The 16,446-nt window shown below is 45.6% G+C and overlaps 1 pseudogene; it reads left to right on the plus strand.

The window, feature by feature from the left end:
• LOC142385694 (uncharacterized) overlaps positions 1–15,361 on the plus strand; it is a 34,901-nt pseudogene extending 19,540 nt beyond the window's left edge.
• The last annotated feature ends 1,085 nt before the right edge of the window (positions 15,362–16,446 follow it).

Here is a 16,446-nt window from a genome sequence, read left to right on the forward strand (position 1 = left end):
AACACCATTCAAAGGATATCTGTTGGAACAGGGAAACACGAGTTAATGACCACAATAATGTCACATATACATAAAGAGAGTAAAGTGAGGAAAGGTGTGACAGATGAGGCCCCCCAGCAGTCTGGGCCTATAGCAGCTTAACTATGGGATGTTTCAGGATCACCTGAGCCATCCCTAACTATAAGCTTTATAAAAAAGGAAAGTTTTAAGCCTGGTCTTAAAAGGGGAAAGGGTGTCTGCTTCCCGGACATTTACTGGCAGCTTATTCCACAAGAGAGGGGCCTGATAACTGAAGGCTCTGCCTCCCATTCTACTTTTAGAAACTCTGGGAACCTCAAGTAAACCTGCAGTTTGGGAACGAAGTGCTCTGTTAGGAAAATATCTTACAATGAGATCTTTAAGATATGATGGAGCTCGGTCATTAAGAGCTTTATATGTAAGGAGAAGAATCTTAAATTCTATTCTGAATTTAACAGGGAGCCAATGAAGAGAAGCTAAAACTGGAGAAATATGATCTCTCCTGTTAGTTCTCATCAGAACTCTGGCTGCAGCATTTTGGATCAACTGAAGGCTTTTCAGAGAATATGTGGGACAGCCCAATAATAAAGAATTACAGTAGTCCAATCTTGAAGTAACAAATGCATGGACTAGTTTTTCTGCATCACTCTGAGACAAGATGTTCCTGATTTTAACAATATTACGAAGATGAAAGAAGGCAGTCCTAGAAACCTGTTTTTTATGCGAGTCAAATGATAAGTTCTGGTCAAAAATAACTCCAAGGTTCCTCACTGTAGAACTAGAAGCCAAGGAAATACCATCTAGAGTAACTATATAGCTAGACAATTTCTCCCTGAAGCGCTCAGGTCCAAAGATAAGGACTTCAGTTTTCTCTGAATTTAGAAGCAGACAGTTCTGAGTCATCCAGGTCTTTATGTCTTTAAGACATGCTTGTAGTCTGACCAACCTATTGGGTTCATCTGGTTTTATAGATACCTCCTTGAACAGTCTGGTTGGGATTGGGTCTAAAACACAAGTTGATGGTTTAGAAGAGACTATTGCTGTTGTTAGTTCAGAAAGATCAACTGGGCAGAAGCCGTCTAAATATAAACCAGGTTCTAAAGATACTTCTAAAGCTGCTGTACTTGATGATACATCACTGATAATAGTGGGAAGGACTCCATCAATCTTCTCTCTGATAGAAACAATTTTATTGATAAAGAAGCTCATGAAATCATCACTGCTGAGAGTTAAAGGAATACCTGGCTCAGCAGAGCTCAGACTCTTAGTCAGACTGGCTACAGCGCTGAAAAGAAACCTGGGATTATTCTTATTCTCTTCTATCAATGATGAATAATAAGCAGTTCTAGCTTCACGAAGGGCTTTCTTATACGTTATTAAACTATCTTTCCAGACTAACTGAGACTCTTCTAAATTAGAGGAACGCCACTGTCTCTCCAGCTTTCTTGCAGTCTGCTTTAAAGCACGCAGCTGTGAATTATACCAAGGAGCCAACCTCTTCTGACTGATTACCTTCCTTTTCAGAGGGGCAACATTGGCCAGTGCTGTAAGCATTGAAACTATAGTGCTGTCAACAAGAGAGTCAAGTGTTGCTGGAGTAAAGTTTAGGTAGTCGTCCTCTGTCATATCTGCACATGGCAGTGAAGAAAAGGATGATGGAATTAACTCTTTAAATCTGGTTACAGCATCCTCTGATAGACACCTTCTATATGTAAATTTCTTCTCAGAAACTGTATAGTCAAGTAATGTAAACTCAAAGGTTATCAGAAAATGGTCAGATAAGACCGGGTTATGAGGGAACACTGTTAACTGTTCACTCTCAATGCCATAAGTCAGCACAAGATCAAGGGTGTGATTAAGGCAGTGAGTCGGTCTGTGAACACTCTGAGAAAATCTATATAGAATTAAAGTTCATATTTAGGCTGTCATTTTCAAACATCTACATGATTATTAAAGTCACCCACTACAATGACTTTATCTGTACTCAGCACTAACTGGGATAAACACTTTGAGAATTCAGACAGAAACTCAGAATAAGGGCCAGGTGGACGATACACAACAACAAACACAAGAGGTTTCTGGGATTTCCACTTTGCGTGGGAAAAACTGAGAATCAGAGATTCAAAAGAGCTCAAACTAATCTTGGGTCTGGGACTGATTAGTAAGGCCTATTTCAGACCAGGGCGGCAAAGCGTGGCAGAACGGAAGCGATTTTCACCGGCGGAGGTGAAAATACATGGAAACAGATCTGTCCTTGCACACCGACGCGGCGGTAGTCGGGCGGTAGCGGCGCGGAGACGCCTCCGTCCCGCGCTGCTTTTGGAAAATAGAACTCGAGCGGACTTTGGACGGCAGCGGCCGGCGGCGGCCGGCGGCGGCCGGCGGTGTCCCGTTGAAATGAATGGGGAATGCAGACAGGGCTGGAGCAGAACTACCGCGGCCGCGGACTGTCCGGTGTGAAAAGCCAAGTTGAACACACCGCCTGATAACCGGCGTAAGACTGCCGTCGTTTCGCTGCCGCCACGCCACGCTCTGGTCTGAAATCGGCCTAACCCTGATCTGAAGATAGCTGCCACTCCTCCTCCTCTGCCTGTGGTTCCAAGAACGTGAACATTTAAACAGTCAGAGGGAGTTGCTTCATTAATGCTAACATGATCCTCCTGCTGCAGCCAGGTTTCTGTAAGACAAAATATATCAATATGATGATCACACATCAACTCATTCACTAACAGAGACTTGGAAAGGAGAGATCTGATATTCAGCAAACCACATTTAATAGTTTGATGTTTTTGTTCAGTTAAAGTTTTTGTTTTAATTTCTTTTTGCACAAGAGGATTTGCTCCTTTTGTGTTAATTGATTGGGTGGGTAGCAGCAGGTGGGAAGCTGCAGAGAAGTGTGTAAGACTACAACTCTGCATCCTGGTCTGAACCCTGGGTTGTCATGTTTTAGGGTGGCAAATAAATTCATCCATATTTCTAGAAATGAGAGCAGCTCCTTCCAAAGTGGGATGGATGCCGTCTCTCCTCATCAGACCAGGTTTTCTCCAGAAAGATTGCCAATTATCTATGTAGCCCACGTTGTTTGCTGGACACCATCTAGACAACCAGTGATTGTAGGACGACATGCGGCTAAACATGTCATCACTGGTCAGATTTTTTACTCTGAGCTGGATTTTATCCAACATATTAGAAATGTAACAAATAGAATGAAATAGAAATGTAAGACAGGATTTTATCATCTTAAAAATATTGCCAGAGTTCACCCATTTCTCTCTCTTGCCAGCACGGAGGTGCTGATGCATGCTTTTATTTCTAGTAGAATAGATTATTGCAATGCCCTGCTCTCGTCTTCCCAAAAAAAAGTATTTCTAACCGACAATTACTACAGAATCAGCTGCACGTGTGCTGACGAGGACCAGAGGGCGGGAACACATGACACCAGGTTTAAAACCGTTGCATTGGCTCCCCGTCCGTTTGAGGATTGATTTTAAGGTTCTTTCAGTTGTTTATAAATGTCTTATTTTTCTGATCTGCTTTTAAATTATTGGCCCTCGCGGACCCTGAAGTCCTCTGGTACCGGCCTTTTAGTTGTTCCTAAAGTTGGAACAAAAACTTATGTTGAGACGTCGTTTCATTATTATGGACCTGCCAGAGAACCTCAGGGCTGCAGAGACTGTTGTTTTTAAAAAGAGGCTCAATACCTACCTTTTTTAGTTTAGCTGACAGCTGAATTTTATTTCATTTATTAATTTGGGTTTAGTTTACTTTCATCCATTATTTTAAACAGGGCTGGGCGAGTCAACTTGTTATCGCATTAACTCATTCATTAGACACCGAGAGGTGGAGGTGTCGATCACATTATACCTCAAATAAAATTATATCCAAGACTTGCGGAAAGAAGTAGAATGATTTAAAAGTGAATAAAGCTGTAAGCAGCAGGAGGAAGCAGAGACGTCTGCACTCTTCAGGAGGAAGTAAAAACCATTGTAGGCGCCTACATCTTCATCACCATTTAAAAGGACTTCTGGCATAATATTTTACTTTCAGATGACTCCACGAGCCAAACTAAAAATACAGAGACAGCTGTACACAGTTTTAGCTTCAACAGTCACTGCTCCTCCCCATGTGGAGAAAAGGCATTGCAGCTCACTTCCTTGATTAAGGACATTACTACTTTGTTATGGCTGGGGGTGGTGTTACTTGGCTGAAAACTGGATAGGACCCTGCTGGCAACTGGCTGTACAGAGCCATCATGTTGAGGTGCTGCATCTATAAGAATATGCAGCTCCAAATAGTTCCCTCCAAATTAAATCCATTTCCAAACATGAAGATATTTCTCCCTGGTTCCCTTCCTTAGGCCTTCGACAGCCACCCTTCCATCGAGACGAATAAATAAATTATTTGGAGCCAAAGAATTGGTTTCAGCAGCACACATTGTACAATACCACCGTTTTATTTAAAAAGAGGTTCAGGCTGGCAAGTTAGACAGCTTCATGACAGCCGCCTTAGACGACAGCTTCTTCCGTCGGATTGGCGGCGGCGACCGCCACTGCTGCGGCAGCTTCTTCCGTCGGATTGGCGACCGCCACTGCTGCGGCAGCTTCTTCCGTCGGATTGGCGACCGCCACTGCTGCGGCAGCTTCTTCCGTCGGATTGGCGACCGCCACTGCTGCGGCAGCTTCTTCCGTCGGATTGGCGACCGCCACTGCTGCGGCAGCTTCTTCCGTCGGATTGGCGGCCGCCACTGCTGCGGCAGCTTCTTCCGTCGGATTGGCGGCCGCCACTGCTGCGGCAGCTTCTTCCGTCGGATTGGCGGCCGCCACTGCTGCGGCAGCTTCTTCCGTCGGATTGGCGGCCGCCACTGCTGCGGCAGCTTCTTCCGTCGGATTGGCGGCCGCCACTGCTGCGGCAGCTTCTTCCGTCGGATTGGCGGCCGCCACTGCTGCGGCAGCTTCTTCCGTCGGATTGGCGGCCGCCACTGCTGCGGCAGCTTCTTCCGTCGGATTGGCGGCCGCCACTGCTGCGGCAGCTTCTTCCGTCGGATTGGCGGCCGCCACTGCTGCGGCAGCTTCTTCCGTCGGATTGGCGGCCGCCACTGCTGCGGCAGGTTCTGTCGGATTGGCGGCCGCAACCGCTGCGGCAGGTTCTGTCGGATTGGCGGCCGCCACTGCTGCGGCAGGTTCTGTCGGATTGGCGGCCGCCACTGCTGCGGCAGGTTCTGTCGGATTGGCGGCCGCCACTGCTGCGGCAGGTTCTGTCGGATTGGCGGCCGCCACTGCTGCGGCAGGTTCTGTCGGATTGGCGGCCGCCACTGCTGCGGCAGGTTCTGTCGGATTGGCGGCCGCAACCGCTGCGGCAGGTTCTGTCGGATTGGCGGCCGCCACTGCTGCGGCAGGTTCTGTCGGATTGGCGGCCGCCACTGCTGCGGCAGGTTCTGTCGGATTGGCGGCCGCCACTGCTGCGGCAGGTTCTGTCGGATTGGCGGCCGCCACTGCTGCGGCAGGTTCTGTCGGATTGGCGGCCGCCACTGCTGCGGCAGGTTCTGTCGGATTGGCGGCCGCAACTGCTGCGGCAGGTTCTGTCGGATTGGCGGCCGCAACTGCTGCGGCAGGTTCTGTCGGATTGGCGGCCGCAACCGCCACTGCTGCGGCAGGTTCCTCCGTCGGATTGGCGGCGGCAGCCAGAGAAACATTCACTTCTCTTTTAGCCTTCAGATTTACTTGTGAGATTTCAGCTTGCTTATATTTCATGTTGCCAATGGATGCAGCAGTTTTAACTTCTTTGCTTTCCATTAAGACTGCAAAGAAGTTCAAAAGTAGATTGAGAAATATAGACAAGTTAGTCATAAACAGAAAATGCAAATACTTCAGACCTGCCCCAATATATGGCATTAAACTCAGTTTAGTTGCTTTCCTTGCAGTGTGACAAAGCTTTAAAGGGCTTTACCATATCCTGACACGTACTATACAACTATGCAGAAGTCAAGTAGACAGCAGCAGATTGAAACGGGTCACTGTTCAAACAGAAGTCTTCTGAAAAGCATTTTCCAGTCGATGCTCAAACGCAGTTTATAAAGTTTCACCACCCAAGGAAGACTCAAACTCAATATGCATACCTTCTTTTGAGTTCTTCCCCAACATGGAATCCATTGGCTGGACAAGTTCAAGGGGTTTCCTTGAAGACAAGTCTATGACACAAAAGGCATTGAGTTACTATGAAAACCTACAGCTTTAAAACATTTTTTACAGCTGTCCTTACCGCTTTGCTTTTTCTGAACCTCACTGGCAGCTCCATGATTCATCCCAACTATTGGCCAACATGATCCTATGGAGAGAGCATATTTTGCACAAATGCTAATCGTGAGACAGAACAACAGACACAATCCAGTTTTAGGACTTAACACCAAAAAGAGCAGACAAAATGAAAAACCTTTGGCCAGCCAAGCCATCAGCACAGAAATCAGCAGGACTCCAACAGCTCCCATTGTTCCAGTCAACAAACAACATCCCAACCCACCTGTGAGGTTTAAATCAGCTCCTCGTGGAGGTGACAGAGCTGTTGCTCATCAGGTATAATTAGATTTAGAAGATTCAGGGCTCATTCAGATAATAGTGAATTAAAAATACCAAAAGTGGATTTAAATAGTAGTATTGAGGATTTTAATCTTTATATATATAATGCTCTTGTAGAAGTGGCTAGTCAAACTATAAGGATAAAAGGTGGGAAAAAGGAAAGGAAGTTGGTACCATGGTGGACAATGGAATGTACTGCAGCTATTGAAGAAACAAAATAAAGCCTTTAAAGTATTAAAAAGAAATCATAGCACTCAGAATTTGAATGAATACAAAAAATTGCAAGTGAAGGTAAAAAGAACTGTTAAAAGTGATTAAAAGAATGAAAGGAATTAAAAGAGTGAATGGATATCCAAGATTAAATAATGGAGAAACAACAGCAGTGAAAAATAAAGATAAGGCAGAGATGTTGAGAAAAGTGTTTGTTAGAATTCATAGTTCTGAAAATATCAGTGTAGTAGGGCGAGAAAAGACAATTCTGGAAAATAAGGAGTTATTGGAGAAAATGGTCGAATCAAAAGATTTATTGAATATGTCATTTACAATAATGGAATTGAATAGGGCAGTTTAAAAATATAAATGATCAGCTCCAGGAAAGATCAGATTTGTTATGGAATGATAAGTAATTTAAGTGAATTTTCTAAAAATATTTGATTGGAATTGTATAATAGAATTTGGGAGGAGGGAGAATTACCAACAAGTTGGAAAGAAGCTGTGGTTATACCAATTAGAAAGCCAGGAAAAGATGAATCAAAACCAAAAATCTAAAATTATAGACCAAGAGCTTTAACATCCAATATATGTAAAATAATGGAGAGAATGATAAATGAAAGATTGTTATATTATATAGAAAGTAAAGGACTTATATCAAAGTATCAAAGTGGATTTAGGAGAGGGAGGAGTACAATGGATCCAGTAATATGTCTAGAGAATGAAATAAGAAAGGCTCACGTAAATAAAGAGAGTGTTGTAGCAGTATTTTTTTATATTGAAAGAGCGTATGATATGATGTGGAGAGAAGGGTTATTAGTTCAAATTAGAAGAATGGGTATAAATGGTTGTATGTTTAAATGGATTAAAAAAATTTAGAAGGAAGAAAAATACAAGTGAGAATAGGGAAGGAATATTCTGAGAATTTTAACATAGAAAGCACAGTAAGTCCATTATTATTTTCTGTGATGTTTAAGGCCTCTCACCAGAAGAACACCTAAAAGATTTCTGAGGAGTGTGGACATAAATCCCGCCACATTTTACCTGGAAAGCAAGCCCTTTATAATTTGACCTAATTTGCCTTCCACATTTGGGTATATACTGAAGAGATTGTAATAACCCCAACCCTAAATTTGACTTGTCCTAAGTGCAATTGCTTTTCCATCCATCCATCCATTATCTATACCGCTGAATCCGTCGATTGGGTCGCGGGCGGGCTGGAGCCTATCCCAGCAGTCAATGGGCGAGAGGCGGGGTACACCCTGGACAGGCCGCCAGTCCATCGCAGGGCCACATAGAGACAAACGAGACAAACAACCATGTACGCTCACACTCACTCCTAAGGACAATTTAGAGATGCCAATCAACCTAACAAGCATGATTTTTTGGACAGTGGGAGGAAGCCGGAGTACCCGGAGAGAACCCACGCATACACGGGGAGAACATGCAAACGCCACACAGAAAGGCCCCAGCTGGGTGTTGAACCTGGAACCTTCTTGCTGTGAGGCGACGGTGCTGCAATTGCTTTTGTTTCGCCCAATTTTAAATCAAACAACCTCAAACATCCCTACATGCAACCACATTTAGATAATAATGATTCTATTTTTGTGAAAGGGGGATGAATTCATACCCTCTGTACACATAGCCGAGCTTTACATTAACCTGTTTTATTAATGTTTGCAGATGACTAAGACAGGGAAACCTGATGCTTACTGGAGGGACATCTGTGTAAAATATGCCCAGGGCCAATACCACTTCTCTACTGGCAAACGTCCAGGGGCCAAGAAGTGGAAAAGGGCCCTGGAGAAAATTGATGCTTGTCCCCTGCAGAACCACACAAAGGATCTGTTCCGGGGATGCCTTCTGTGCTCCTGTGGGTTCCACAAGGTAGGTGAAATGATTTACTAAGTCCTGATAAGCCACTGCAGCATGTGGATTTATTTATTGAACAATATATATCTGCACAATTCTGGAGAAAACTGTGAGTGTAGGATTCTGAGTTGCATGTAGCATGGCCCTCTTTTTGTAACCCCCCCCCCCCCCCCAGCCAGCACATCTGTCATTAGCCGCTGGCTCCAGTAAGGCAGCAGAGGTTCAGATGGAGGCAGGTCGAGTCCGAGTCGGCGCAGAGGCAGGGAGAGGAGACACAGAGACAGGGAGAGGAGACACAGAGGCAGGGAGAGAAGACACAGAGACAGGGAGAGGAGACAAAGAGACAGGGAGAGGAGACACAGAGGCAGGGAGAGGAGACACAGAGGCAGGGAGAGGAGACACAGAGGCAGGGAGAGGAGACACGGAGACAGGGAGAGGAGACACGGAGACAGGGAGAGGAGACACAGAGACAGGGAGAGGAGACAAAGAGACAGGGAGAGGAGACACAGAGACAGGGAGAGGAGACACGGAGACAGGGAGAGGAGACACAGAGACAGGGAGAGGAGACACAGAGGCAGGGAGAGGAGACACAGAGGCAGGGAGAGGAGACACGGAGAGAGGGAGAGGAGACACAGAGGCAGGGAGAGGAGACACGGAGACAGGGAGAGGAGACACAGAGGCAGGGAGAGGAGACACGGAGACAGGGAGAGGAGACACGGAGACAGGGAGAGGACACACAGAGACACAGAGGCAGGGAGAGGAGACACAGAGGCAGGGAGAGGAGACACAGAGGCAGGGAGAGGAGACAGAGAGACACAGAGACAGGGAGAGGAGACACAGAGGCAGGGAGAGGAGACACAGAGGCAGGGAGAGGAGACACAGAGGCAGGGAGAGGAGACACAGAGACAGGGAGAGGAGACATAGAGGCTGGGAGAGGAGACATGGTGACACGACAAACTAAGCAACATTGATTGAGTATTACATCCCCTCCTCCTCTCTTCCTTAGGCTGCCCCCTACTCAGAGGACATGCATTTCTGTTGTGGGATGATTGTGCTACTCATGGAGGAGATGGATGTGTATGCATGTCCTTTCTTCATCTTTGTGTTTATACTGGTTACAGGCGAGCGCATAGGAGTGGAATATTTATTGGCCCAGACCAACAGAGGTGACCTCCTGGCTCCATCGCAGGTCCCTGAAGTCCCCTCGCAGGTGCTGGAGGAGGAGGAGGAGCCAGATGACACCATCAGCACGCCTGACATTGTGGGCCAGTCAGCTGCGATAGGGGCTGGTGATCCTCTGAGTGCTGTTATGGGTGACGCTGAACCCGGACCCCTCGTCACAGAGCTCAATAACACTTTCTGTAACACCTTACTCTAAAACATAATATTTAACTGAAGTAAATGTGGTTACATTTTAATAAGATAAATGAATGTAAAATCAGCATGGCTCACATATTAGAAACAAGAGTGTACATTTATTTGCTTGGTTATTCTTTTTCTCACTTTTCGGACCAGTCAATGTGACTGGAGAGGTGTTGCAGGGTGGGAGGCAGTTGATGCCCTAGCATCCTACCTACTAGGCTTGAATCGCACCATCACAGCCTTGTCAGCCAAGGAGGAGGAGGAAATAGTCCACCTCTACACAGCTCTCCATGCCATGGACAAGAAGCCTTCAAGGTACAAAATAGTAATTATTTTGTGCACCAGAATTAAACATACACTCCATGGGCTGAATGAAGAATATGGATGTCTCTTTCACCATTTAGCTATACCCAGAAGGCTAGGAAGAAAGCGCGGGCATCAGGAGGACCGTGGAGAGCACCGAGGAAGCCGAGTGGCTCTGCTCCTGGACAGCAGGCGGCAGAGAGGTGCTTTCTATCATTTTGGTTCAATGCAAATCATTGACTAAGAGAAACACATGTTATTAAGTGTAAATTACTTTATTGCAATCCCTACTGACATTGTCACTTGGTTCTTCGTGGCTTTACAACCTTGTTCACGGTCCAGATCATATCACACTTCTCTCCCACAGACTGTACATGACTCACGGCCAAGCAGCCCGGGACCCCGAAGTCCACAGGGTCAGTGAGTGTGTCTGCCTCAGACTGGCCAAGGAGTTCCAGCAGTCACACAACAGGCCCAAGGACATGAAGGGGAAAACCCTGCCCATCCCTCAGTCCACTGTGAGTGTGTACAGCCACATTAGACAGCTGCTGGAGGACAGCAGGGTTGTCCTGGTCCAGACGACGCTGGCTCTGGTGCCGGTGAACAACACCACGGTCTCTGCATGGTATGTGTTATTTCATTTACCTTCCCCATACAGCTAAGACAGTATCTACTGTATATACATGTATATAAATATTTAACCTCAAGAAAAGCCTCCACCTGCATGCTTGTTAGAAAATACGTAATACACTGTATGTAATAACCTTAGGGGGGGAGGATAGGCTTACACATATAAAATAATGAATGTTTGTCTTCTAGGCTGCTTAGGAGGGACAAGAGGAAGGTGGGGAACATGCTGCTGAAAGGTACAGTTCTCTCTCAACAGCTGCACCTGGCCATGGAGCCTCTCCCTCCAATCAGCACTCTCCCGGCTGCCCCTGTGCAACATGCACACGAACAGATGACCTTTGACCTCCTCAGTTCCCTCCACAATTTGGGCCAGCTCCGTTCCAGCAAGCTCCCATTTTGGACATGTAGTGGACTGCAGTTTGAATGCAATACGAGAAAACTAAAATAAAAAACTAAAATAAAGGACTAAAATAAAATGCAGAAAACACCTTCACTGTCCAGCGACGTAGGGCATTTACAGGGTGAGCAGAGGGAGAGGTATTTAGAAAAGTTTAGATTAGCTGGCGTAGAGAATAACGTTTACCTGCTTCCATCAGGATGGTTCACTGACGTTCGGAAGTTCACGGCGATGTCATCATTACCCGACTTCACCCCTCATGATCTGTACCCGTATGTGATTAACAATCCATACACAGGTAGTGATCTGAAAGCGTTTTAAAGTTTGGATGCCTACAAGTACTTTGTGTCAGGCTGGGTCACATGCCTACATCAGTGGATCGTCCCTGGAGCCGGTGGTCGCCATCTTATTACAGCTAAGGTTTGTTTACATTTTCATTTAACGTTGGTCATCAGGATCAGGATAAACAAAATGCAGGGTTGACAACTCTCACGCATCTGCCGTGACACTCACTCTTTCAGACTCAGTGTCACGCTCTCACACTTAACAAAGAAATCTCACGCTAGATAATTTTTTCTTTCTGTGTTGATTTTTTTCACTCTCGTTCTATCTCTGAATGCTTAAACTCATGATTGGACCACAGCAGAGCGTCTAATCCCTCTCTGATTGTTGATTCGCTGGAAACGGCTTGTCATTACGTCAGTCGGTACGTCAGTGACGTCGGTCTGCCAAGGCCAAATCTGATTGGTAACGCAGCGCTGTCTCACTACAGCAATGTAAGGCAAGGCAAGGCAAGGCAATTTTATTTATAGAGCACAATTCATACACAGGGCAATTCAAAGTGCTTTACAGCTACATAAAATCACAAGAAGGCAATAAAACAATTAAAAAGGAAAAAAAAAAATAAAAGAAAGAAATCAAAAAAGATGTAGTGTTATTCCATTCAAGTGAGCGCGGCCAGTTCAGTCTGAAGGACAGAATTTACCACTTCACTGAGAAGCCGCGAAATCAGTAAGGTAATACAAGAAGTAGGCTTTCACTCGATGGTACCCTCTCTTCCATTATGTGCATAAAAATGAACGACCTAGAGCCGTGCTACAAGTATGAGCCCCCGGCTCAGATAGTGAAAAACGCAAAGTCTGCCACAACCCGCTTTAACAGTTCTTTACGATGTGATGATTAGATATGCACACACTGATATCTTCTGGGTTTTTTTGTGCCTGGTGGTGTGTGTGTGTCTGTCTGTCTGTCTGTCTGTCTGTCTGTCTGTCTGTCTGTCTGTCTGTCTGTGTCTGTCTGGTGGTGTGTGTGTGCCTGTCTGTCTGTCTGTCTGTCTGTCTGTCTGTCTGTCTGTCTGTCTGTGTCTGTCTGGTGGTGTGTGTGTGCCTGGTAGCCTTTTGGAGGGGACTGTACTGTATGAGTTGGAAATTGAAGAGAGACACTTTGGATATGGACATTAAAGGCAAAAAAAAAGAGACAAAAAAGGCAAAAAAAAAAAAAAGACACCAAGAAAAGGCAAACAAAAAAATGGATCAGCAACCCTGATGAATGGTTATTTTTTGATGGTCGCAATTGTTACAAGATTTGCAGATCTGTGTTCGCTCAATCAACTAGTGATAGGAGGCAGCATCTTTATGCACAAACAAATCCACAAAGCCACATGGAGATCACCCGACCACTTCACAGAAAACCAGATCGACCACATGTGCATCAACCGGAAGTTCCGACGACTGTGGCGTGATGTAAGGGTGATGAGGGGGGCAGATGTGTCATCAGACCACCACCTTATTGTGACGTCAGCACGGCTGAGGCTGAAGAAATACTCCACAAACACCAATCCACGTAAAAGATTCAATGTAGGCCTGCTCAAGGATAAGGACATCCAGACAGCATTCAAACTCAGCATTTCTAACAGGTTTCAGCCACTGCAGGAACTCTTTAAAGAGGAGGATATAGATATTGAGAACCAGTGGCAACAGGCCAAAAAGGGCTGGCTTGACACATGTTAGGAGGTCTTGGGCAAGACGAAACAACATCACAAGGAGTGGATGACCTTCCACACTATGAAGAAGCTAGAAAGGAGGAAACAAAAGAAAGAGGTATTGAACACAAGCCGGACAAGAGCAGAGAAGGCAAGGGCACAGGAGGCCTACACAGCAGCAGACAAGGAAGTTAAAAAGAGCATCAAAAAGGACAAAAGAGACCACTTTGAGGACCTAGCCAAGCAGGCAGAGGAAGCTGCAGGGAAGGGAAACCTGAGAGAGCTCTACCTGACGACAAGAAAGCTAGCAGGTAAATTCCAACAAGTAGAGAAACCAGCTAAGGACAAAGAGGGCAACCCACTTACAACAACAGAACAGCAACTTAGAAGATGGGCAGAACACTTTAATGAGCTATTAAACAGACCAGCCCCAGTGGCACCTCCAGATATACCACCTGCAAATACAGAGCTACCTATCAACACTGGAAAACCTACAAAGGTAGAGATCAAGAAGGCCATCATGTCTTTAAAGAACGGGAAGTCAGCAGGACCAGATGAAGTACCAGCAGAGGCCCTCAAGGCGGACATAGTGAGCTCAGTCAACATGCTGCACAGCCTTTTCAATAGGATTTGGGAAGAGGAGCAGGTTCCCCTGGAGTGGAGGGAGGGCATACTCGTTAAACTACCGAAGAAGGGGGATCTTGGTAATTGTAACAACTACAGAGGGATTATGCTACTGTCAACAGCAGGGAAAGTGTTCAACAGAATTGTCCTGGAGAGAATGAGGGATGTAGTGGATGTCAAACTGCGAGATGAACAGGCAGGTTTCCGGAAGAACAGGTCCTGTGCTGACCAGATTGCCACCCTACGCATCATAATAGAACAGTCACTGGAATTGAACTCTCCTCTCTACATCAATTTCATAGACTACGAGAAGGCCTTTGATAGCATACAGTAGATAGAGACACCTTGTGGAAGTTGCTGCGGCACTACGGGATACCAGAGAAGTTTGTATCTCTAATCCGGAACACATATAAGGACATGAAATGCAGAGTAGCCCATGCAGGACAGCTAACAGAGAGCTTTAATGTGAAGACAGGAGTACGTCAGGGATGTTTACTGTCGCCATTTCTTTTCATACTGGTTATTGACTGGATTATGAGGACTACTACTAGAGGAGGGAGAAATGGGATCCAGTGGACACTTTGGACACAGCTGGAGGATTTAGATTTTGCCGACGACCTGGCACTCCTCTCACACAACCACAAACAAATGCAAGATAAAAGAGCCCATCTGGACAGAACGTCAATCAGTACAGGACTTAAGATCAGCAAAAAGAAGACTGAACTCATGAAGATTAACATCACAAACAGCACACCAGTCACAATTGGAGGGGAAGAGGTGAAGGAGACAGAGTCCTTTGTGTACTTGGGAAGTGTGGTTGACCGGCAGGGGGGCACGGATAGGGATGTAACAGCCAGGATAGGGAAAGCAAGAGCAGCCTTCATCATGCTTAGGAATGTCTGGGCCTCCAGAGTGATTCGCATAGCCACCAAACTCCGGATCTTCAACTCCAATGTCAAGTCAGTATTGCCCTACGGATCCGAGACATGGAGAACCACAAAAGCAACACAACACAGGATACAAACATTTATAAACACTTGTCTGAGAAGGATCTTTAAGATTAAGTTGTCAGACAAGATCAGCAACCTGGAGCTGTGGGATAGAGCAGGACAAAACCCGGTGGGAAGCCAGATCCTCAAGAGAAAATGGTCTTGGATAGGGCACACCCTTAGGAAGACACCATCCAGCATCACAAACCAGGCTCTAACCTGGAATCCACAGGGTAAACGAAGGAGAGGAAGGCCAAAAAACAGCTGGAGAAGAGACATGGAGGAGGAGATGAGGAGCATAGGCAACAGCTGGCAAGACCTAAGGAAGAAGGCCCAGAGACGAGTGCAGTGGAGGACAATCATCGGTGGCCTATGCTCAGGCATGAGTAATGGGCCTAAGTAAGTAAGTAAGCAATTGTTACAGAATGTTAATGTTTATATTAATAATATTAATATTTTGATTTCTGATTTGAGTTTATATATTGATATTTGCAATGTATTATATTTCTCTCTGTTAAACAACATTGTCTTTTGAAGGGCAGCTGAGGATGTAGGCTATGAATGAGATGTGGATTTAGGATTTGCCATGTCTAACTAGTCACCCTAAAATCGACCAGAATGGAAGAAATTGCATTTAAGAAATTTAAAATTTTCTAGAGGAAGGCCCCACACTCTGCACTATTGCATATTCATAAAATGTATACATGTATCTACATCATATCTACACAGATATATATATCTGTACTGTGGAACAACTTCTGAGATGCGTGTCGCGAACCGACCCGCTGAAATCTCACTCCAAGGTTTTTGGAAAAGTTGGCAACCCTGAAAATGTTATGAACTGTCATTGAAATAACTGCTTAATCTGTTGAGAAATGGTCCTTGTCATAAATGTGCTGCTACCAGAACCAAGCACTGTATTACTGAAGGGTCGGTTTCTGTAGTGTTAGTAGCCTACAGGGGTCGGGAACGTGTGGCTCGCGAGCCACTAGTTATGCATGTCGCACACTGAAACAAGTTAGTATTAGCATTAACAAGTTGTAACTATGTTCGATTCCACTTATGCACGTGAGAAATCCTACTATTCAGTTTGGACGAGAGCTTATTTAGTCCACTTGTGTTCGCTCTCGATGACGTGCGAACGCAAACACGCCTTGTTCTTGGTTGTTAGCAGTGGTAGACTACTGGTAGTCCATGTCCAAAATGGCGCTTACTTTTGCGCTGACGTCACACGGGATGGGTCAATAGTCACCATTACTTGTCTCTCTCTGTTGTTTGTCTGTCTGTCTCTGGGTTGTTCCGGTCCGTCTCTCTGTCTGTTGGCGTGGATATATGACAGGGCCAGAGCTGAGGTGTGTGTGTGTGTGTGTGTGTGTGTGTGTGTGCGCGTGTGTGTGTGTGTGTGTGTGTGTGTGTGTGTGTGTGTGTGTGTGTGTGTGTGTGTGTGTGTGTGTGTGTGTGAGTATGTGCGTGAGTGAGTGAGTGAGT

Source organism: Odontesthes bonariensis, chromosome 8 (genome assembly GCF_027942865.1).
Source record: "Odontesthes bonariensis isolate fOdoBon6 chromosome 8, fOdoBon6.hap1, whole genome shotgun sequence".
In the NCBI taxonomy this organism is placed as follows: Eukaryota; Metazoa; Chordata; class Actinopteri; order Atheriniformes; family Atherinopsidae; genus Odontesthes; species Odontesthes bonariensis.